At 36.3% G+C, this 25,137-nt stretch overlaps 1 protein-coding gene across 1 annotated transcript in view; it reads left to right on the top strand.

The window, feature by feature from the left end:
* The window catches only part of LOC111140618 (solute carrier family 25 member 21), a 504,394-nt gene that overhangs the window by 65,674 nt on the left and 413,583 nt on the right, over nt 1–25,137 (top strand). The window lies entirely within an intron of this gene.

Raw genomic sequence — 25,137 nt, 5'->3', positions numbered from 1 at the left:
CTCTGAGAAAAAAGACCCACCCCTCTAGCCCCACAAGGGCACGTTGGGCTTCTGTTTTGTATTCAGGATCAGACATCTCATTTCCTTTTAGTCCTTTAGGCACTTTTTCAGTCAGACCGCCTCTGACTAAAGTCATTGCTGATCTGAATTTCAGAAAACTGAGATATTCATTATCTGTTTTGTTTGGTGCATGAATGATTCCAAATCTGACTCTTTCCTATGCTTCAGCATTTGGCCTCACTCTCCATTATTTGGCTAAAATGGTGGCATCCTGTTCTGAACTTTTTATTTGATCCTTCTTCTATCTCCTGCCTTAAACTACCATCCTTTTAAATATTCCCCAGCATTCCCATTGACAACAATGCACAGCTAGGGGAGGTAAAGAAGGAGGAAATCCTAAGGAACTTGGCAAAAATCCAAAAAGAAAGAGCCACACATATAATACAATTTTTTATACTTTTTAGAAAAGTAAATTTTCTACTTCTAACTACTGTAATTCATACATATAATAAAGTTATATTGTTTTCCAATAAGTTAATATTTAAATATACTTTTAAAATTTTCAATTATTTTTCTATCTGTTATCTCAACTGATACATTATAATACTTGTATTATATTGTATTCTCATTGTTCTTATTTTACAGAGGAGCAAACTAAAATGTGAGGGAATTCACAGAAGGCATTTAACACAGTCAATAAAGTCAAAACTGGTGATAAAAAAGAAAATAAAAATCACCCATAGGTCATTTCATTACTCAGATATAAGCATTGTTAACATTTTAGTGCATTGTCTTCTTTTGCTTTTTCTGTACATATGTGGATGTTTGTATAAACATGTTTAAATGCATAATTTAATATCATTAAATGAATTTCTATATTGTGCTTTTTAAAATTATCATTATATTGTAATGTTACTTAGAAATCTTTTCAAACCATCACTTAAAATCCATTATACAGGGCGCCTGGGTGGCTCAGTTGTTAAGCGTCTGCCTTTAGCTCAGGTCGTGATCCCGGAGTTTTGGAATCGAATCCCGCATCGGGCTCCTTGCTCCATGGGGAGTCTGCTTCTCCCTCTGACCTTCTCCCCTCTAATGTTGTCTCTCACTGTCTCTCTCTCAAATAAGTAAGTAAAATCTTTAAAAAAAAATCCATTATACAACTACACAGTTTATTGGACTATTCTTCTACTATTGAATATTTATTTTTTTTCAAATTTTTATCAATTAAAAATAATGGCTTTGTATGCAAAATGCTTCCATTTACCTACCTATTATATTTTAATTGATACCCAATGGTTTTAAAGGATAAGGTGACATCCTTACTCACTGGCCATCTCTTGTGATACATTATTTTTATTAGTAACATTGGCCAAGAATTGGGGTATATCATGCAGCCATTAAACAGGGAACAATTTGATTTACAAAGTGAATGAGTTTATGACCTTGGCTCATCAACATTTGTGTGTTCACACAGGGTCAGAAAAGAAAACTAAGAAGAAATAAGAAAGGAAAAAAATAAAAACAAAAACATACAGTGTACATTGTAGAAGTTTTAGAAGTGAAAGAAGGAGGTATATCTGTGGTCAATTAATAATTGTGCTTGTATAAGAATTCACACACTTGTTTAGTCTGTGACTTTTTATGTAGAATCAACACATTACTTTGTATTAAGCAATAAAAGCCTTTCACCACAAAGGTATATTTATGAAATCATCACATTAGATTGTTTTATTTAATTTCTTAGTTTATAATGGCTGACTAGATTGGGTAGCAGTGAAAGCAGAACAAATGGGCTGGGTGATACAGAGAATGATAACAAATAGCTAATATTTACTGAATGCTGTTTTTTAGGCACCATTCTAAGTTTACATGTAATGTCTATAATATAAATTGTGTTTTGCAACCACCCAATAACACATTCCATTCATGTAGAAACTGAGGTTAACTAAATTGCTTAAAGTTAGATGGGCTGACTGCAGAGTCCATTCACTTGATAGCTGTATTATACTGTCTCCAGTATACAGCTATACTCTACTGATCTGGGCTCCGGAGGGAATATACAGATACAGTCAATAGGGAGTGGAGAAGTAGGCTTCCAACCTGAGTAGTGTTGAGTGGAAGAGATCATCCACCTGTTTTAACTTGCCCTATCTCCAGTACCTAAAATGAATAATGAATCAATGAATGGCACTTCCACCTCAATCTTAAGTGAGAGCTATCCAATTTGACAGACATCTATTAAGCATCTACTCTGGGTTGAGCTCTGGGAAGACAAAAATGAATGAGACATAACCCTGAACTCAAGAAATGTGTAGTCTAAAAGGAAAATGGACATGAAAAAATGATAATACTACAGTGTGATATGACAAAGAAGGATGTGTAAGACAGCAAGAAGAGGCTACAACATTTGAACTGGGATGAATAAATGTTGCCAGGGAAGCCAGAGTATAGGGGCTCTGTACTCTTTTGGGTATAACAAAGCCTCTAGCTATGGAAGCTGGACCATCACCACTGTTTATTTTTAATCTAACTTAGAAAGAATGCAGTGCCATGTTTGTAGTAAGTCACACCTCAGTTCTCATCAGTTATGTGATTGTAGGCCAATTACTTAATCTCTCAGAGCTTTGGGTTCTAAATCTGAAAAAGTAGGGAAAATTATGCTTATCTCAATGGGAAGACCAAAGAAGATACGTATAAGTTCCTAGAACCCAGCATGTTTTTGATGGCTGCAAATAGTAATTATTAACATCCTGATTATGTAACTAAAAGAATGTAAGAAGCATCTTGGAACAAAGACTTTCTTACCTAAGGTGGAGGAAAAGAAAGCCTGGCAAGGTCTACCAAATGAGTGAGGAATAATAAGGAGAAAGAACTATCCTTCTGGAGTTCAAATTCCATTTATAACTGCTAAACTGAGACTGCTAAGAATAAAAGGCCTTAACAAGACTCAAGAGGATTCTTGGGACAACAAATGACTGTTACAACGGAATATTTTGATGTGTTAAGTGTAAATTACTCAGAAGCATATGGATTAAATTTCCTTTCAGCAATGCATGGGTTTAAACGTTAAGGGGAAAGAGACGTGAGAACAGGGCCCTACTGGGTTAGGAACTCTCTGATGTTTGCCCCAGGAGGGTTTTAGGTAGACTCACAGAGGAAGGCTGAGAAATGCTCTCTGGGGAAGGCAGGGAGGAGAAGGAACAGTGAAAGGATATCATACCCTCTGCCCCAGCTTTGGTGAAGTCCAAGTTATTACAAATCAGTGTGGCTTCAACACCAAAGGTTTAAAAAACATTTTAAGTCTTCTTAGAAGTTTAGGTTATAGTCATCTGCCCAAAGAATGGTTGATCATGTTTTCTTCACGTGAATGAAAAAATTAGAACTCTTTCTATTTAGGAGATAATATCCTGGGAAACCAAACTTCTTTTGCTGGACAAATGGACTTGAAGAGAAATCATGGCTGTGTTTTCTCATTCTATAGGCAAAAGACTTGGGTCCAGGTCTATGAAGCAACCTGTCTAATATTCCCCAATGGGTTTGTGGCAGAGCTAGGACTGGAAACCAGGTCATCTAGGAAATTTCACACTCGAGGAAATTACTTGACTTGGTCAAGGCCACACCCTGAGTAAAGTGGGCACTGATGGGATTTCAGCCGAGGTCTGTCTGACTCCAAAGGCCACACACTTCCTATGACTGCAAGCTGCTGCTTTAAAATTACTTAGGCATTCTTCTTATGAAGGTAGCATATGTTTGTGTTAAATTATGAGAGTATAAAAGGATATAAAATAAAAGCTGAATCCTTCTCCCTCCAAACAATCTTATCTCCCTTTGCCCCCAAGAATCCCTCTATTTCCACTCCCTAGAAGTAAATAATATGAACATTTTTGTTGGTATTTACTTGTAAGAAAGTATAGAAGTTCTTATTTAGAAAAAAATCAAACTTACAAAAAAATTGCAAGAATTTTAGAAAGAACTTCTACCTAAATTTACTGCTGACATTTTGCCCAATTTGCTTTATTGTTTGTTCTCTATAGTTGCCTATCTGTATATCAGTCCATCCATGCATTCATCCATCCATCCACCCACCCATCCACTGTTACTATTTTTGTCTGAACCAATTGAGAGTAAACTGTAGACATCGTGGCCCTGTATTTTCTGTCTTAGTCCATTTGGGTTGCTCTAAAAGAATGCCATGGACAGGTGGCTTTTAAACAACAGAAATTTATTTCTCACAATTCTAGAATCTGGGAAGTTCTAGAGCAAGACACCAGTAGATTCACTGTCTGGTGAGTGCCTGCTTCAAGGTTCAAAGACGGCTGTCTGTCTCCTTGCTCTGTCATCGTATGGGAAGGTTTGAGAGAGCTCTCTGATTTATTTACTTATTAAAGATTTATTCATTTATTAGAGAGTGCACATGTGAGTTGGGGAAAGGGTAAAGGGAGAGTGAGAGAGAGAATCTCAAGAAGACTCCCCACTGAGTGTGGAGCTTGATCTTAATACAGTATTGATCTTAAACAATATTTATTGTGTACATATGTGGCAAAAACTATTCTAAAACCTAGGGATGTAGCACTGATCAAAACAGACAAAATTCCTGCTCTGATAGAGTCTATATTCCATGTTGGACATATATTTTGTGTTTCCATATGTAGAGATATTTCATTTCTTTTAAAACTAGACACTAGTACTCTGCTTTGTTGTACTTATGTACCATAGTTTATTCAAGCAGTCACCACTGATGAGACTGAGCTTGTTTCCATTTTTTATTTTTTTGCTACTACCAACCATGCTGCAATAAGCACACTGAAATATAGGATATTCATCTGTATGTGTGTGTGTGAATGTGTATCTGTGTATAGGTGTGGATGTGACTATATGTGATTGTATTTTGTGTATGTGTGAATGTTTGTGTAAGTGCCTGTGTGTGTTTACAAACTCATTTACTATAGGATAATTCCTTAAAAGTTAATTTATGGGTCAAAAATTTGGTTTATATATTCTGAAAAATGCTATCATTTTGCTCTGATTTTTGTTCTCAGTACAGTGTTTCTGTCTCCCCATTCTCATCAAAATGGACTCTATCAGAGTTTTCATCTTCTCCATACTAACAGGCATTATATTACCTGAATGGTAATGAGTCTAGTTTTTGCAATATCTGGTGTGTATAGTGCCTGTTTGTGTTTGATTGCTTCAGCACTACTAGTCTTGTCCTCAAGGAGATCCACCGTGAGTGAACAGAGAGACCGATCTGAGTTGCTTTTATGTCTTTAGAAAAACTGCCTAATTCTTTTTCTTCCTTCCAGCTTGATTGAGATATAATTGACAAATAAAAATTGTATGTACTTAAACTATACAACGTAATGGGATGCCTGGGTGGCTCAATCCGTTAAGCATCTGCCTTCAGCTCGGGTCATGATCTCCAGGTCCTGGAATCGAGTCCGGTGCTAGGCTCCTTGCTCAGCAGGGAACCTGCTTCTCCCTCTGCCTGCCACTCCCCCTGCTTGTGATCTTTCTCTTTCTCTCTCTTGGGCAAATGAATAAATAAAATCTTCAAAAAATTTTAAAAAAATACAACATAATGTTTTCCTATATGAATACATTATGAAATGGTTACCACAGTCAAGCTAATTAGTATATCCACACCTCACATAATTACCCTTTTTTGGTGTGAGAACACTTAAGATCTACACTCTTAGCAAATTCTAAGTATACAGTATAATAGTATTAACTATAATCACCATGCAGTACATTGGATCTCCAGAACTTGTTTATCCTGTGTATCTGAACCTTTGTACCCTTTGACCAACATTTCCCCATTCTCCCTACCCCCCAATAAGGGTTTAGCTTTTTTAGATACCACATATTAGTGAGAACATATAGTATTTGTCTTTATAGTATCTGGTTTATTTTACATAACATAATGTCCTCCAGGTTCAACTATGTAACCAAAAAAGACAAGAAGATATCCTCTTTTTCAAAGCTGAATAGTATTCCTGTGTGTGTGTGTGTGTGTGTGTGTGTGTGTGTGTATATGTGTGTGCGGGTACCACATTTTCTTTATCCATTCATCCATTATCCACATAGGTTGTTTCCATATCTTAGCTATTGTGAATAATGCTGCAGTGAACATGGAAATACAGATATCTCTTTAAGGTACTGATTTCATTTCCTTTGGATATTTACCCAGTACTGGGATTGCTGGATCATATAGTAGTTCTCTTTTTAATTATTTGAGGAATGATCATACTCTTTTCTATAGTAGTTGCAGTTTTATATTCCCATCAACAGTTCACAAGTATTCCTATTTCACCACAACCTTGCCAACACTTATCTTTTGTGTTTTTTTTTTAAATAATAGCCAACCTAATAGATGTGAAGTGATATCGTACATTGTAGTTTTGATTTGTATTTCCTTGATGATTAGTGATGTTGATCCCCTTTGTATCTTCCTTTGAAAAATATCTATTCATGTCCTTTGCCAATTTTAAATTGGGTTACTTTTTTTTTTTTCCTGCTATTGAGTTATTTGAATTCCTTAAATATTGTGGATATTAACCCCTTATGAGATGGTTTGCAGATATTTTCTCCATTCTGCAGGTTATCTCTTCACCCTGTTGATTGTTTTCTTTGCTGTGCAGAAGCTTTTTAGTTTGATGTGGTACCATTTGTCTATTTTTACTTTTGTTTCTGTGCTTCAGGGTTCATAGTTAAAAAAAAAAAAAAAAAATCATTACCCAGACCAATGTTGAGAAGCTTTTCTCCTGCATTTTCTTCTAATAGTTTTATAGTTTCAGGTCTTATATTTAAGTCTTTAATCCATTTTGAATTGATTCTTATATGTGGTATGAGATATGGGTCTGGCTTTATTCTTCTGTATGTTACTGTCCAATTTTATGAACACCATTTATTGAAGAGACTCCTTTCTCCTTCATGTATCCTTGGCACCTTTGTCAAAAATCAGGTGACTCTCATTGCAATTATTTCTGTGCTCTCTATTCTGTTCTGTTGGTGTACATATCTGTTTTTATGCCAGTGCCATACTGTTTTAATTACTGTTGCTTTGTAGTATATTTTAAAATCAAGCTGTGTAATGACTCCAGCTTTGTACATTTTGCTTAAGATGCTTTGACCACTTAGGGTCTTTTTGGCCTCATATGAATTTTAGGATTGATTTTTCTATTTCTGTAAAAAAAATGCCATTGGAATTTTGATAGGAATTACATTGAATATTTAGATTGTTTTGGGTAGTATGGACATTTTAATGCCTAATTCTTGATTAAAGTCTGTTATGGAAAAAAATTTTTAAATTCTAAATTCTACACTTGACTGTATTGCTGTAATGTAGGAACATTACCTAGGACTGGAAACATTTTAGCAGGAAGCTAATGAAATAGTGTAATTATAGATAAGTAACTGAAAAACATACATTTAGACACAACGCTATTAGGCTGTTGTGCATTAAAGAATGGCCTATAATAGTCTCCAAAATTGCTAGAGTATCACTCAAAGATTTCTGAAATATATAATAAACTAAAGAGAAAATATTTATTCATGGCAGATGACCTTAGAATTATTTGAAATGTTTAGCTAGATGGCCTGAACTCTCTTGAAGAGAGAAGGTTATTACTGAGGTATTTTTGGTAGGACGTGGTTGGGTAGAATTCCACCACCTTGGAAGAAAAATTCAGATTAAATGGTTTGTTTATTGAAGAAACCATTAAATTTTCCATCTACCCATTATCCCTTCATCCCCTCCCCACTTTTTTCCCCTGTAAGTCCTCTCCTCTCCATTCATCCTCCAAAAAGGAGGAGTGGATATTTTGAAAAGGAAGCCTCTTTCTTACACGCAATGAATTTTGCCCACAATGGGCTAATTGCCTAAGCAGTTGGCCACCTGTGGGAGTAATTAGTCACTTGTCACTCGTTCTGAGGTTAGTCAATTGCAGTTGCAATTTATTATACACACAGTTTTGCATCCACAAATACCCCTGGCTGTTAAAACCACCCATAGAGAAAGAAAAGGCTAGACAGAAACTTTAAAAAGTGGCATATTATTTTACATTTATGAATGCTTGGGTAACATTCAGCTCTATTCATTTCATACCAATTTAGAGATACTGGAGTTAGGAATCCTGAAGAAAAAGTATTCCTAAGTTATCTTACTTTGGGGAGTAGGCTGGAGATAAGATCGTGCTATTTTGTAATTTCACTTGATAAAGTGAAAAATGATTCTTGATCAGTTATATTAAGGTTTTGGTCTTCTACAATACAGATGTGTATAATGTAAATGTATATCTAAGGTAATCATAGGAAGAACTTTGTTCTCCTGGGCGAGCAGCCATATGATAGCAGACGTTTGGTTAACCATTCTAACATGGTATGCTGTTTATGGTTATATCCACCATAAGGCATTCTCCCTTCTACTAATTAAGTTCAATATATTTGCCAGTGGCTACTGTTATTACTTGTGAATGCCAAAAGGTAAAGAGTATATAAAAAGATGAGGAAAAGGTAATTCAGGTAGTTGCTGTGTGTGTGTGTGTGTGTGTGTGTGTGTTAGGAACAGGGGGTAAAAGCTACCCCATAAATATATCAGAATTCTCTTGTGTACAAGAAAAACAGAATCTTACCCAAGTTGCCTTAAACAATGAAGGGTATTATGAGTTACTGAACTGAAAACTTTTAAAAATAGAGTGGAGATAGATAGGAGACTTTCCCCAGTAGTTCAATAGTGTCACCAAGGACTCCTATTTACAATTGTCTACTCTACTTTCCATAGTTCCTGAGTTATCCTGAGGCTGTTTCTTATCATGGCTGTTGCAGGGATGAATCATTTTTGCTACACATGCTAAGCAGATATCTTCTTGTGTGTCACTAGCCCAAGCTGAATCATGTACTCTTCCCTGAAGGAGTCACTGTGGCTAAGGGGACAGCATGCACTAATCGGCTTAAAGGCCAAGAGATTACTCCTGGAGATGACCCTACATAAACAGCATGCTGAGGAATCTGAGACCTACTTAGGTAGGGGGGGACGGGGGAGATGGCTGTTAGCAAGAACAGCTATTCAGTACAGCAAATAACAGTAATTCAAGTGCTGTAATAAGGTAAAGACACAGGGCACAATATTGTGTAGGATGGGCTGGGTATGGGTCGATAGTGTTATTGCAGTAGTTATAGGTGCCATCAATGTTCATGTTCCTGGGATGCTAAAAACCAGAAACGTATTTGCAGTGCTTTGTGGCTTATCGTGCCACTAGGAAGTTTGTGGCCACCCACTTTATCAGTTAACTCTTGAAGGCTTGGCTTTATCTTTAGTCTATGACTTTTGCTTATAGAGAGAAGAAACCCAAAGTCTTTGTTGGGAAATCTGACGGCAGAACATGTGTATAAATGCAGGTATGGTAGGTCCTCATTATTTGCAGATTTAGTATTTGTGAATTTGCCTACTTGATAAAATTTACTTGTAATCTCAAAATCAGTGCTCATGGTGCTTTCATGGAATTCATGGACATGTGCAGAGTGGTGAAAAAGTTGAGTCATCTGAAGCACTGAGGTTTCCTGGGTTGAACAAGATGATGCTCTGCTTTCCTGTGTCAGCTCTCATACCAAGAACAAGTGAACCTTTCACGGTTTATTTAGTGCCACATTTTTCACATTTTTGTGCTTTTTGGTTAGTGATTTCACTGTTAAAATGGCCCCAAGCATAGTGCTGAAGTGTGTCTGGTGTTTTCTTTTCTTTTCTTTTTTTTATGTTATGTTAGTCCCCATACAGTACATCATTAGTTTTTAATGTGGCGTTTTGTGACTCATTGTTTGCATATAACACCCAGTGCTCCATGCCATCCATGCCCTCCTTAATACCCATCACCAGGCCCACCCATCCTCCCATCCCCCTCCCCACTGAAACCCTCAGTTTGTTTCCTGTAGCCCATAGTCTCTCATGGTTCATCTCCCCCTCTGATTCCCCCCCCTTCATTTTTCCCTTATCTTAATGTCCTCCATGCTATTCCCTATGTTCCACAAATAAGTGAAACCATATGATAATTGACTTTCTTTGCTTGACTTATTTCACTCAGCATACTCTCCTCCAGTTTCATCCATGTTGACGCAAAGTTGGGTATTCATCCTTTCTGGTGGCTGAGTAGTACTCCATTATGTATATGGACCACATCTCATCCATTTTTCTGTTGAAGGGCATCTTGGCTCTTTCCACATTTTGGCTATTTTGGATATTGCTCCTATGGACATTGGGGTACATATGGCCCTTCTTTTCACTACTTCTGTATATTTGGGGTAAATACCCTATAGTGTAATTGCTGGGTTATAGGATAGCTCTATTTTTAATTTTTTGAGGAAACTCCACACTGTTTTCCAAGTGGCTACACCAGTTTGCATTCCCACCAATAGTGTAAGAGGGTTCCCCTTTCTCCATAACTTCTCCAACATTTGTTGTTTTTTGCCTTGCTGATTTTTGCCATTCTAACTGGTGTAAGGTATCCAGTGTCTCTAAATGCAAGAAGATTGTCATGTGCCGTTTGAGAAAATACACATTAGACAAGCTTCCTTTGGCATGAGTTACAACGTTGTTGGTTGTGAGTTCGGTATCAACAAATTAACAATGTATATTAAATATGGTGTCTTTAAATGGAAACATACAAAATAGGTTACATATTGGGATGCTTGGGTGGCTCAGTCAGTTAAGCATCTGCTTCGACTCAGGTCATGATTCCAGGGTCCTGGGGTTGAGTCCTACATCAGGCTCCCTGCTCAGAGGGGAGCCTGCATCCCCCTCTCCCTCTGCTGCTCCCCCTGCTTATGCTCTCTCTCTTTCTCTGACAAATAAATAAATAAAATCTTTTAAAAAATAAAATAAAAATCTTAAAAAAATAGGTTGCATATTGATTGGCTAATGAAAAGGTTATGACTAGGGGCTTGTAGGAAGTTAATCTTGTATTTCCTCTAGGAACAGTAGGTTCAGTATTTGTTCATTCTACGAGCACAGTGACTGTATAGAACATAACTACTGCAAATAATAAGAATAAACTGTATGTGTATGTGATCACATTTAAGCAAATTAAAGACAAAATTAGCTTGGTCCAAATCCAGGCAGGTATTTAACCACAGAGTTCTAATATTTAAAGGGTAAATGCTTTTTATATTCCTGTTAGTTAAAAGGAAGGAGTTCAGAGTTTTTAAGTCCATTTGAGGAGACATAGGCAATCCATTGCAAGCTAGATTTCTTTCCATCTGGACCCTTATAACTACATCCTCTCTATCTTCTCCGAAATTACAGCTGTCTACTGAATATAGAAATGAAAAATAACACATGATGAAATCCACTTCCTTGTCAAAGACCATATTTGGTACCTTCCCCTCTCCCAGTTGCCCTCAAAGCAAATGTAGCAAAACTTTGAGCTGCCACAGGACATCGTAAGACTTGAGACCCGCTAACTAAATAGTGATGGGTAGTACGACAAGGTGTTCTGCATCTAGGGTTCTGCTTGCATCATTCTATTTGACTTTTGTTTCACTGGAGCTTGGGGCTGTGCTGCCAGCAGCAAGTATGCTGACTGAAAACTGTCACAACAGCGATCATTACAATCCGGGAGTTGAGTTTGACTGGAACATATGTCTTCAATTTTGATAGCTCAGCTTCCCAGATGCCCTAAAGGAGAATATTGCCTGAGAAGGAGCTTTTCATGTAAGAATAATTTGTGTTAAGTAGCTCAGTGATCTGTTTGTTAGGTTAGAGCTGACAGTTTGTTTATATTTCTAAAAGGGTATGATGAATGGGGGAGAAGTTGATGCTAATTAGCCTAAATTGTTCCTAAGAATGTAGAGGGCTTTGCCAGTTTCATTGTTTCTGTTTCTTTGCACATTTTAAATAATTGAATGGAGCTCAGACCATTCATCATAATTTCAGGCAAGATAGAAATAAATGAATTTAGCACGGGTCTGCATGTGTGATGGAAGATGTCACTTTAAAAGGCAATTAGATAAGACATCAACTTGGGGCTAATGCAGACTATTCTAATCTATTTACATAAAAATATCAAACACGAACGTTTTCATTTACTCCATTAATTATCTCTGTCATTGTAGGAGGATACAGCCCTTCTTTTTGAAATTCCATCTATCTCTGTTACAGAAATAATACTGTGGTATAAAATCTGGACCTGTGCTTCTGGACAAAAGATCTGTATCCATACACTTTAAGAAAGTTCTTTCCCCACCCCTTGATGTCATCAGATGCCTCGAAGAAAGCTGTTTGAGGATGGGCTGAAGCTCTTGGCCAGCTAGATAATGAAAAAGGCATCAGAGAAACATTTTGAAAGTTAGGAATCATAAAATGGTGTGAATTCTACAATAAGAGCTAATGTACCAGTGAAGGCAGATTTTAGTTATTTCTCAAGAGTTCTTACATATTTATTTCTCATTGATGCTGAGTTACATAGAGATATGATACTAAGCCTACAATATAGCTTCCTAAGTTGAGCCAGCATTTCCTCTAGGTAATAAAGTTAACATAAATGGATTATTTTATGAGTATAGGAAAATATATATGTTTTGTTAACACACATATTTTGACAGTTAAAATAAGAAAAATGAAACTAAATTTAGAAAGTCCATGATTTTTTTTTCAACCTTTTAATCCTCATTGCAGGCCATTCTTTTTTAATTTATGCACATAAAATACCACAGGAAGAGATGGTATAAATTTGTGGACTGTGGAGAATGAGTGAACATTTTTGAATCAGGATCTTTAAAAGGGGTGAAATTTGAGTATGATTAAGTTAGGAAAAAGCCTCGCTTACGGCGGAAGTCGGAGACTCTGTATACATTATGGGCATGTCATGGCTTTTAAAAAGTTATGTTAGACTTCTATACAAATTGTGAAGGAATTTGTATAACCCCAAACAAAATTCTGTGTGGTTCTGAACTTTTCCAAAGAGAGAGAAGTAATGCTGGTTAGTATTCCAATCAGGAGCAAACCTTACTGTTGGGTGGGCTGGTTGCTTACACTGCCTGGGTGTTTTCTTGGTCACTAGTTTTCTCGGAAGGAAATGATCCCATGGCTTATGCTTGCCACATTTGTGCATATATGCGCTATAATTGGCATTTATTAAGGAGACCTTCAGTTTGATGGATGACTGTCAGAGCCGAGCCTGCTGGCTTTGAAGAGGGTTGACTGCTCAAGTTTTGTTACATTAACTCGTTAGAACTCTGCAAAACTTCAACCGGCTCTTTGTTTACTTTCTTATAATTAAGATTTTTGAACAATCGATTTGCAGAGACTTGACAGGGCCCATTCCCAACTTGGAGACTTTGCCTGACAGAAAAGTATGCAACAGAACAAATATTCACAATAGAACCTGTGAGTATTAAAAATAAGGGTTTTGTACTCTCTTTAGGTAGCTGCCCAGTTAATTAATTGCTTTTAAACATTAAATGGTTTAATTATCTTTACCTTTTATATCATTAGCTGCATTATTCCTCAACTTTTTAAAAAAGTGAATTCTATAAAAACAACAGCTGTAGAAATATTTTCAAATCAGGGTATTTAAAATTAGACCTTGTATGTATTATACTTTAGCAACAATGTAAGCAAATAATTAGAAAAATGAAACACCATCTGAATCTATAGTTACCTAGTCAAAAGGAAAAAAAATGCATTAATCTGTGCATTTAAACATTCAACTATGAATAATCGGTAAATCCCAACTGAGTTGTTAATTTTGTAATATGAAAATCTCCAAAGCTGTGGTGACACATTTAAAGTTAAAACTGATATTTCACTTTCTCTTTTGTAACCTCACAGAAAGTGCACATAAAAATGCTGAAAATGAGTCTATTTTCCCGTATGCTTTGGTGGGACAAACTGTATTTCCTGTTTTGCTCAACGTACCTCTCGCACTACCTAGAGAGGCACAAAATGTTGATGTTGTGTTTGGTGTGTGTATTTTTGAAATATTCTTAGTTGATAGCTACAAAAACTAAGTGTTTGAAGGGAAGGGATGTGCTTTTATAAAGACCAACTATGGCTGGAGACTGCACTAAGATTACAGACTTGCTCATGGTTTTCTCTTTTCTTACTTGTTGTGACTAGTTGATGAGTTGATTATCTGTGAGGTATATTTACCAACTATGGGAGCTCGGTGAGTAGATGCATTCATCACGTTGTCCCACAATCTAAATGAGTGGGGAAAGGAAATAAAGAATGAATGGTGAAGGAAAAATATACATTGTCTATTTATGAAAATGAATACTGTACAGGGTCTTCATTTATAAGCAGTGCTCTAAGTAATGAGTTCTTACAGTAATTTTATGGGGACGGCTACTGTAGGACAGTACTAGATCACTTGCCTTCACAGAGAGGGGGAAAGGAAAAATGAAACTCAGTTGTTTTCAGGTCACAGATATTTCAACTTTCCTTATTCTCCGAAAGGAACTTGAGTTGGCAGAACAACATTTAGACTTCTTTGCCCATGAAGACAGCCTTTTAAGTTTAGTGATGAAGCTGATGCATTCGTATTTCATTCAGATGATGGAAAATACAACTAATTGGCTCCTTATTTGGTCCACGATGCTCAGTTAATGTATTCAAAGTTATTACTAGATTAAAAAAAATGAATTCACAGGTCAAAACTTCTTTTATTGTGGAGGAAACTGGCAGTCATCAAAAGGGCCATTAAAAAACAGTTTAATGAAGAAATATGTGACTGTTTAAGAAAAGCGTCTAGTCTAAACTTAGCAGGAGGGCCATGGATCCTTTTTTCTGCTAGGCTGCAACAGTATAAGAAAATATTCTTGCATTTTTTAGGCTTCTGCATAAATTTTTGTTTTAAGAAAGCCATTACTTTAGCTGCACAAATGAAATATAATCACACATGGGAAGCCTGAACCTAAGATCAAGTCTTCCTATTAATTTTATATTAAAATGTGTGAAATGTTGTCTCTTTATTTTTAATGATGTATTAATGTTAACTAAGACTTTAATTTAAATGTCTTTTTCCTTTCAACCTAAAAACAATGGCCAATACTTTTGGATAGTGTCCTGTGTAACAAGCACTGTTCAAAATAGTCTACGTGGATTAATTTATGTATTCGCCACAATCCCATCATGGGTACTATTATTATCTTCACTTTAAAGTTACCTAAAACTGAGGTATAGAGAAGACAAGTAATTTGGCCAATGTCATGCAGCTAGTAAATGGTAGGTTAAAGATTTAAGCATAGGCATTCTGACTCCAGATTTAAGGCAGTTAATCATTTTGCAGTGCAGGATTTGGTTTGGTTAAGTAGCTGAGGATCTACTCACAAACATCTAAATCCACCAAATTTATTATTCAAAAGATTTTTGGAACAGTATTCCAAAGATTATTTCATTATGTTTAGAAGCTTTTTCTAGAAGGAATAGTATATTAACATACCTATACACTTAGAAATATCTTCTTTTTTTCTAAACATTTATATCCCAGCACATGACTAACAAAAGGTTTATAGGCTAACAGTGTGGTCAGATTTGATCTGTGGCCTACTTAGACAGTTGTAATATTGAACCATATTGTAACAGAGTTCTGTTTTGTTTTAAAAATACAATGATTATTTTGAAAAGGGGATAAAGCAGCTATAGGAAAGAAGTAGTTTCTATAAAAATTTGTCACATTTTCAGAAGTAAATGTTTTAACATTTGTCTAACAAAATACAGCATTATCTAGGGTCAATGAAAGAGACTGGTTTTTATCACTAGACTGGAGTAATGAATTCTGGGATAATCTAAGCTGATTAATCTTTAAAAATTATGTGGTTTTTTTTGTAACATTAAGAAAGAGACATTGCAAAGTTGAGTGAATTATAGCTTATAAACCTCATTGAAGATAATGCAAAAGCATAAAATGTCATACATATTTTAGTGGTGTTTCAAACTCCTAGACAAAGAAATTTTGAATGTCCAGACATCTTTGAAGTATCTGGCAGAATATAAAGTGCATACAGGAAATGCTCTGATGAGAAGAGTGCACAAAGATAAAACTACATTTTTAATCTTCTATGTGAAGAAATTTAAGTGGTAGATATATTTTTTGCACAATTTTTTATTCACCAAAAATTGATTGAATATGTACGATGCATTGAGGGCACAGGAATGAGTAAGATAGATAACCCTTTAATGAACTAACATTCTAGTGGCAGAGATGGGAATAAACAAACAAGTAATATGATATCAGATAATCATTAGAGTTTCAAAGAGAGTAGTAAGGGGATAGAAAGTGATGTTACTGAGGGACATGGAGCTGTGTCTATTTTAAATAGAATATTTAGGGATGGCTTCTATAAAATGCTGACATCTGAGCAAAAATCTAGTTAATAGTATTGAGTACCAATGACATTTCTAGTATATTTGCCACCTAGGATAAAAAAAAATTTAACATTCCCCTCCTCTTGGAAAAAATTGGTTTTAATAATAATCTTTCAATGAAAAGGATGGCAATGATGGCCAGAAAAAACACAATGAAAAACAGTTATTCAACTTCATGTGTTATCATGCCACTAACAAAATTAATCTAAAAAATAAAATAAACATTACTCTACCCCCCAAAAGGGAAAAAGTAATGGATTAGTATTATTAATTGCATCAGTTTTTAATTAAAAAAAGGAAAAATAACATACCTACATAGCATGCAGTTTGCGCCATGTTTCACTATTTTAAATCTTTTGGGGGGAGCAGCTTTATTAAGATACACATACCATATAATTCACCTATTTAAATTGTATGATCCAGTGGGTTTTAGTATACACATAGAGTTGTGTAATTATCATCATAATCAATTTTAGAACATTTCATCCTGGGGCTCCTGGGTGGCCCACTCTGTTGTGTGTCTTACTCTTGATCTCAGCTCAGGTCTTGATCTCAGGGTCATGAGTTCAAGCCCCATGTTTAAAAAAAAAAAAAAGAATATTTCATCACCCCAAAAAAGAAACCCCATGTTCTTTATCACTCACTCCTGTTTCCTCATACTACCACCTCTGCCCCTGGCCTTAGGAAACCATTTTCTGGGTCTAAGGATTTGCTTATTTTGTACAGCTAAGAAAAATGGAATCATGAATATGTTCTCATTTGTGACTAGCTTCTTTCACTTATCTTATTCTTAATGTTCATCCATGTTGTCGCATATATCATTAATTCTTTTCATTGTTGACTGATATTCCATTATATGGATATACCATATTTTATTTATCCATTCATCACTTGAGGGAAATTGGATTGTTTCCAAAGTTTTGCTATTATGAATAATGCTGTTATGAACATTCCTGTACAAGTTTTTATGTGAAGATTTGTTTATATTTTGGCAAGTATATACCTAGGAGTGGAATTGTCTGGTCATATGGCAACTCTATGTTAAAATCTTTCAAGGAACTGCCAAACTGTTTTCCAAAGTGGCTGCAGCATTTACATACTAACCAGCAAAGGATGAGGGTTGTAACTTCTTCATGTCCCTGCCAGTATTTGTTATTATCTGACAGTTTGATTCTATCCATGCTAGTGGGTACAGAGTGGTAACTTATTGTGATTTTGGTTTGTATTTCCCTGGTGGCTGATGATGTTGAGCATCTTTTCATTTTCTTACTGGCCATTTGTATGTCAATTTTTAATTGCCTTTTTGTTTTTTTATTATTGAGTTATAAGAATTTCTTATATATTCCAGATACAAATCCTTTGTCAGATATATGATTTGCAAATATTTTCTCACCCTATGTGTGTTATCTTTCATTTTCTTTTTTTTTTTTTTAATTTATTTATTTGTCAAAGAGAGAGAGTGCACAAGCAGGGAGAGCAGCAGGCAGAGCAGGCAGAGGGAGAAGCAGGCTCCTCACTGAGCAAAGAGCCTGATGCGGGGCTCCATCCCAGGACCCTGGGATCGTGACCTGAGCTGAAAGCAGACACTTAACCAACTGAGCCACTCAGGTGTCCCATGTCTTTCATTTTCTTGATGGTGTCCTTTGAAGCACAAAAATGTTTTTAATTTTGATGAAGCCAGATATCTATTTTTCTTTTGTCTTTTATGCTGTTGTCACATTTAAGACACTGTAGCCTAATCCAAAGTCACAAAGATTCACACCCATGTCTTTTTTTTTGTTTAAAACTTTTATAGTTTTAGCTATTGCTTTAGGTCTTTGGTCCATTTTGAGCTGATGTGAGATGAGGGTCCAACTGTATGCTTTTGCATGTAGATATCCAGGTGTCCTGTTACCATGTGTTGAAACGACTTTTTCCCCATTGAATTGTTTTGGCACTTCTGTCAAAAATTAATTGCTTATAAATATGAATGTTAATTTCTGGACTCTTAAGTATATTCCGCTGACATATGTCACTGTCCTTATGCCAGTAGCACACTGTCTTGATTACTGTAGCTTTGCAGTATGCTTAGAAATTAAGAAATGTGAGGGGCACCTGGGTGGCTCAGTCATTAAGCATCTGCCTTCAGCTCAGGTCATGATCCCAGGGTCCTGGAATTGAGCCCCACATGCTTCTCCCTCTCCCACTCCCTCTGTATGTGTTCCCTCTCTCACTGTGTCTTTCTCTGTCAAATAAATAAATAAAATCTTTAAAAAAAAAGAAATTAAGAAATGTGAATCCTCAAGAAGTGGGCAGAAGACATGAACAGATATTTCTCCAAAGAAGACATACGAATAGCTAACAAACAAATGAAAAAATGCTCAATATCACTTGGCACTAAGGAGATACAAATCACAATCCCAATGAAGTACTACCTCATACCAGTCAGAATGGCTAAAATTAACAAGTCAGGAAATAACAGATGTTGGCAAGAATGCATAGAAAGGGGAACCCTCTTACATTGTTGACTGGAATGCAAGCTGGTGCAACCACTCTGGAAAACATTCCTCCAAAAGTTGAAAATAGAACTACCCTGAGACCCAGTAATTGCACTACTAGGTATTTTTCCAAAGGATACAAAAAACGGTGATTTGAAGGGGCACCTACACCCCAGTGTTTATAGCAGCAGTGTCCACAATAGCCAAACTATGGAAAGAGCCCAGATGACCATCGACATATATCTGGTTAAAGAAGAGTTATGTGTATATGGATACACACATACATATATATAATGGAATTTTATATATATTTTATATATATTTTTACATATTACACATATAATGAAATATTACCCAGTCATCAGAAAGAATGGAATCTTGCCATTTGCAATCACATGGATGGAACTAGAGTGTATTATGCTAAATGAAATAGGTCAGAGAAAGACAAATACTGTATGATTTCACTCATGTGGCAATTAAGAAATGGAACATATGAACATGGGTGAAGGGTTAGAAAAGTAAAATAAGATAGAAACGGAAAGGAAGACAAACCATAAGAGACTCTTAACTATAGGAAACAAACTTAGGGTTGCTGGAGGGGAGGTGAGTGGGGGAATGGAGTAATTGGGTGCTGGGCATTAAGGAGAGCACTTGATGTAATGAGTGCTGGGTGTTATATGCAACTGAATCAACTTGAATGCACGATAAATCACTGAATCACTAAATCTCTGTCCCCACCAAAACTATAATACACTATATGTTAACTAAATTAAATTTAAATAAAAAATATTTTTAAAAATGTGACTCCTCCATCTTAGTTTTTTTTGTTTTTTTTTTTTTTTTTTTTTTTTGGAGACTGTTTTGGCTATTCTGGCTCCCTTGAATTTCCCTATGTTTTAAATAATTTTTTAAAGTTTATTTATTTATTTATTCATTTATTTATTTAAGTAATCTCTACCCAACATGTAGTTCAAACTCACAACTTCAAGATCGGCAGTCACATGCTCTTCCCACTGAGCCAGCCAGGTGCCCCTTGTGTTTTAAATATTAAATACAAATCACATTTCAAGAAGCCAAATAAAATGACAGAACTGAAGCTAGTCAAGTTCAATTTCTTCATCTTTACAATTACCAAATTGATTTTAAGTCTGTTGTTTAAACTCAGGAATATGTGGTGACACAGAGGTTGGAGAGAGGAAGTACCCAAAATAAGCTCTAACTGTTCTGTAGCTGTAACTGTTCTGTTGCTATTGGGAATTTTCTCTTGAGCTGAATTCAAGTATCACTGTGTGTCTGTTGGGGGCCACCTATGTATTTGGAAGATCTCCATATTAACTTTCCTCTGGAATACAATGTTTATTAAGGGACAATTAACAAAACATTTGTCAAGGAGGAGCAGTATTGTATCACTAACATTGTTTAACCATGCTGGTGCATGGTGATAAATAAAAAGTAAGACATAGTTTTCATTTCTTTCACTGTTACTTTAAGATATTCAAAATTGGACGCCTGGGTGGCTCAGTTGGTTGGGCGGCTGCCTTCGGCTCAGGTCGTGATCCCAGTATCCTGGGATCGAGTCCGCATCAGGCTCCTTGCTCGGCGGGGAGCCTGCTTCTCCCTCTGCCTCTGCCTGCCACTCTGTCTGCCTGTGCTCATGCTCATGCTCTCTCTCTCTCTAACAAATAAATAAATAAAATCTTAAAAAAATATTGCCTGTATACAGTGCAGATTGCTCCTACCAGCCAAACCTTGAAATGCCAGTGAGGAGGAGCAATTCATTCTGTGATTAAGAGAAAGAGCTTTCCAGGAAGAGGGAACAGAAGTAGTAAACCCTTACGTGAATTTGAGATTTTTAATGAACTGAAAGGCGGCCATTATTATAGCGAGGACATGGGGGGGGGGTGAGTGGTAGGACATGATATTGGAGAGACTGACAGCCAGACCCTCCAGCTAGTGCCACCATATGATTTTTGGTCTAAATTATAGCACTTCTGAGAGTGAAAGAGGCCATAAGAGATGATTATATGATGGACTTAATGGGACTGTCCCTGGAGAATTAAAATGAGTAGTCACTCTATTTAAAGGATATGGTGCAGAATTGTATTTTAAGTACCCATAGAATCCAACCTAAGGACAACTCTTATGAAGGCTAACAGTTCTTTAAGGCAGGTGAGCAGTAATCTGACCTGACACCATTAATATATTACAAATTAGGAGGACTAAACAGTGTATATACTGAGTGGTTTAGAGTTATGCTTTTCAAAGTTTAGCACACATAAGAATCATGTGTAAGCCTCATTAAAACATATGGCTGGCCCCACTCCCCAGAATTATGATTGAGTCCGTTTTGTATTTCTAGCAGGTTTCCAGGTATTGTTGATACTGCCAGTCCATGAAGGACCAGACTTTGAGTAGCACTGGTTTAGAATTTAGAGAGTGGACTGTAGAGTCAGACAGACATGATTTGAATTTCAGCTTTCTTGGTTACTAGCTAGGTGGCCTTGGCAAGTTAAGTACTCTTTCCACAGCTCTTTTCTTCATCAGGTAAAATGTGATTATAATAATCCCTGCCTTATATAAATGTTGTGAAGAGTGAATGGGATAAAGCACTTGGCATTGTTTCAGGCATTATTGTAAGCACCTAGCATGTGTTAATTTTTTTATTATCATACTTAGGAAGAAGAAGAATCATGGTGGATTATACTCCGTAGATAAAACTATGATCACATTTAGATTCTGCATTGTGAAGCAATAGCTACAAGTACAGGCCCCAGGATGGTGTTTGGTGCCTGGTACATAGCAGGCTCTTAATATTTGTTAACTGAATAAACAAATTTGTGAGTTCATTAAATAGGGCTATGTGGACTGAAAAAGTTGATTCTGATTTCAATATACCTCTTTTATTCTCAAAGCATACCTTACCTTCTGACATTCAACATAGACCAGAGCATAAGAAAATCTTGCCCATCACCTGCAAACAATTTGATGTTAAGCCAGTTAGGATACATTTAAACTTGAAATTGATGAGACAGTTACATTGTGAGTTTCTTGGTGTTTGGGTATACAATGAACTTTAAACTTAATATATTGTCACCAAATAAAGGTAGAGTAGTTGTAGAATTATACACTTTAAAATTTCATTTAGATTGCTGTGCTGAATTATGACTGTGTTAAACACAAAGCTACAAAATGCCCTTTATTCATTATCATGGAAGAAATACTACAAAAACAACTCTAATTTCTTTTTTTTTTTAAGATTTTATTTATTTATTTGGCAGAGATCACAAGTAGGCAGAGAGACAGGCAGAGAGAGAGAGGAGAAACAGGCTCCCTGCTGAGCAGAGAGCCTGATGTGGGACTTGATCCCAGGACCCTGAGATCATGACCTGAGCCGAAGGCAGAGGCTTAACCCACTGAGCCACCCAAGCACCCCAACTCTAATTTCTATAGGAAAAATAATAGACCAAACTACTGTAAAGAGAGGCCAACAGAATGGGACCAGCTAATATGAGATCTGAATGGTTTCTCTTTTGTCCAGTGGTTGTGTGATTGCCACAGCATGAAGTAGTACTTGAGAGTAGGTGGGGAAGGGAAGAAGGAAGAGGACTAACTTTGAAAAATATTGTACTGAGTGGAGCACTGTGTGTTATATTCAAACAATGAATCATGGAACAATACATCAAAAATAATGGTGTACTGTATGGCGACTAACATAATAAAAAAAATAAGAAAATAAATATCCATCATGGGTTAGGTACTTCATCATGTGCTAGGAAATTTACATGCCTTAATTCCTTGCTCAGAACCATCCTATGAGATAGTTATCTCACTCTCTTTTCACTTCTGAGGATTAAAGCTTTAGGAGACAAAGGATGAACAGATGGAGCCAAGTTTCTTCTCTAGGTATCCCTACAAAGGTCACTCTCCTTTTTACTATCTTTGGAAAGTGCATTAAATAGAAAGCCACTATTTAGTTTTCCAGCACTCTGGCAGAGTTGCTATATTATCAGTTTCCTAGTTCATTAGTAATGACAACTTAGGTACTGAAGAGATTCTAATGTAGTAATGAAACTGTTCTTGCTGAGTTTATCCAGGGTTGATCTAATTTACTCTGTAACTTTCTCTTATATGCAGCATCTTAATTTATAGTTTCTAGTGCTAGGATTTGAAGCATCAGTAGTTGAGGGGTAGAATTAAAGAGAACACTGACAATGTTTTAATTCCTACTTGTTACTATGTTTTATCACTCTAAGCAATACAGAACAAAAAAACTATTACGTTAGTAATGACTTTGGTTTAATAATGTAGTCCTGTATTAGGAAGCCCTTAAGCATAACTAAGACATGGAAAATTCTTTGATATAACACTGTTGGGACCATTTGGAGGTGGTCATATTCTGATGGGCAGTAGCAAGGAGCAGAACATTAAGTTGCCTGAGTGCTGGTTGTGAAGGGAGAACACTGCAGGTGGCATGCCTTTTGTTTGGATCATGTCTTGTGATTCAGCTTTGGCACAACTGAGTCATTCTCCATACTGTAGCACTAACATTACATCTTCTGTCAGTTACAACTATCTCAAGGGTCGCATCTAATGTTATATCTAACATCAGGAAAACATAACCAAGGGTTAGAGAGAGTTAAAATAAGTTGTTTTGTTTGTTTGTTTGTTTTTTTAACTCTTCCAACTAACTTAGGTGCCCTTGTAATGCTTGTATAAACCCATGACTTTTCTCATGTTCTTAAAGTTGGAAAAGTTCACCAAAGCACTTTACTGCCAAAATGATCAGGGTCTAAGTAGGTCACTGATGGTAGCTATCCTTACAATTTGATTCAGAGATCAAGAAGAGTAGATAGAGGTCAAAAGTATTTAATAGCTTAATTTCTTATTCTACCCATGACTTTTAGATTGCCAAACGCAAGTCTGTCTTAGACCCTGGCCAAGCTTAGTTGACCCTGATACCATCCTGTCAACTAGGCAGAATTTGGGACAAGTGATGCTTATAAATTCTATGAGCTGTCTTGATTATGGAGCATCCAGAATCTTAATTTCTATCTGGGATGGCTCATATTTCCTCTGAGGTAAATGAACCAATCATTGATAACTATATAGGATATCATGTGACCTCTTGTGCTGGAGAAGGAAGAAATAAACAAATACACTCATTTGTTCAATGGGTATTTATTTATTTTAAAGATAGATAGATTTATTTATTTATTTATTTATTTATTTATTTATTTATTTTAAAAGTGGGGGCAGGGCAGAGAGAGAGGGAAAGGGAGAGAAGCAGATTCCCCACTGAGTGCAGAGCCTGGTGGTGTGGGACTTGAAGCAGGGCTCAATCACATGACCCTGAGATCACGACCTGAAGATCACAGCATGAGCTGAAATCAAGATTTGAACACTTAACTGACTGAGCCACCCAGGTGCCCCCAGTGCAGATGGAGATAAACGGTTATTAAAGTGCTTCTGAGGACACAGACTGACAGGACTTGGTCATTAATTAGATGAGACAGAAAAGTCAAAGAGATCCTTTGATTAATGATTTCGGCTACATTGCGTAGACTCCGAAGACAAGCAACATAGGGGAAATGCCTAGATAGGGAGAGAGCAAAGAAGGACAGGAGCTCCCTTCTGAACATGATGCCTTAGAGGGCTTATGAGATATCAAGTAGGCTACTGTTCATTAGGTAATTGGACAAGCAAGTTGAAATAGCAGCAGAACTGGACTGGAGATAAAAGATAGGAGGGTGACCAGTGCATGGATACTCACTGAGGTTCTGCAAGTCACTGCAGTAACATGGAATGCATAGAATGAGGAAAAACAGAGGACTTATGGCTGACCCTCCAAAGAAGTATTGACATTTAAAGGATCATTTTCAAAGTGAGGCTTTAAAGGTAATATTAGGTGAAAACATCTTAAAAATGTTTTGAAGGAGAAGAGGAAGGCATGCAAGTCCAAGCGTTTCCTTTCTTTTTCAGCACTGATTTGCCATTTCCTCCACCTCAAGTGAAGTCATACAAATTCTGAATCAGAGTCTCTTTTGTTGTGGTTAAATTGATTCTTGAACACAAACCATTTTAAAACATGCAATGAAAAAAATGGAGAATAAAGGAAAACCAAAGCATCATATTATCCATGGCTAAGACTTTTTGAATTTAGTGCATAATCAAAGCAACCATAAATGGCATGGCTGCCAACATTCAAGATGGACAAAGAAGGACTTTGCTTCTTTTCCCTCTTACCTCTTACTTCCAATATCATAACATTTTTTAAATCCTTTAGAGATTCAGATCTCTTTGTAT

The sequence above is a fragment of the Enhydra lutris genome, unplaced genomic scaffold (assembly GCF_002288905.1).
Source record: "Enhydra lutris kenyoni isolate GAN:26980312 unplaced genomic scaffold, ASM228890v2 scaffoldscaffold4, whole genome shotgun sequence".
Classification (NCBI taxonomy): domain Eukaryota; kingdom Metazoa; phylum Chordata; class Mammalia; order Carnivora; family Mustelidae; genus Enhydra; species Enhydra lutris.
This window is presented reverse-complemented; position numbering and strand designations above follow the sequence as displayed.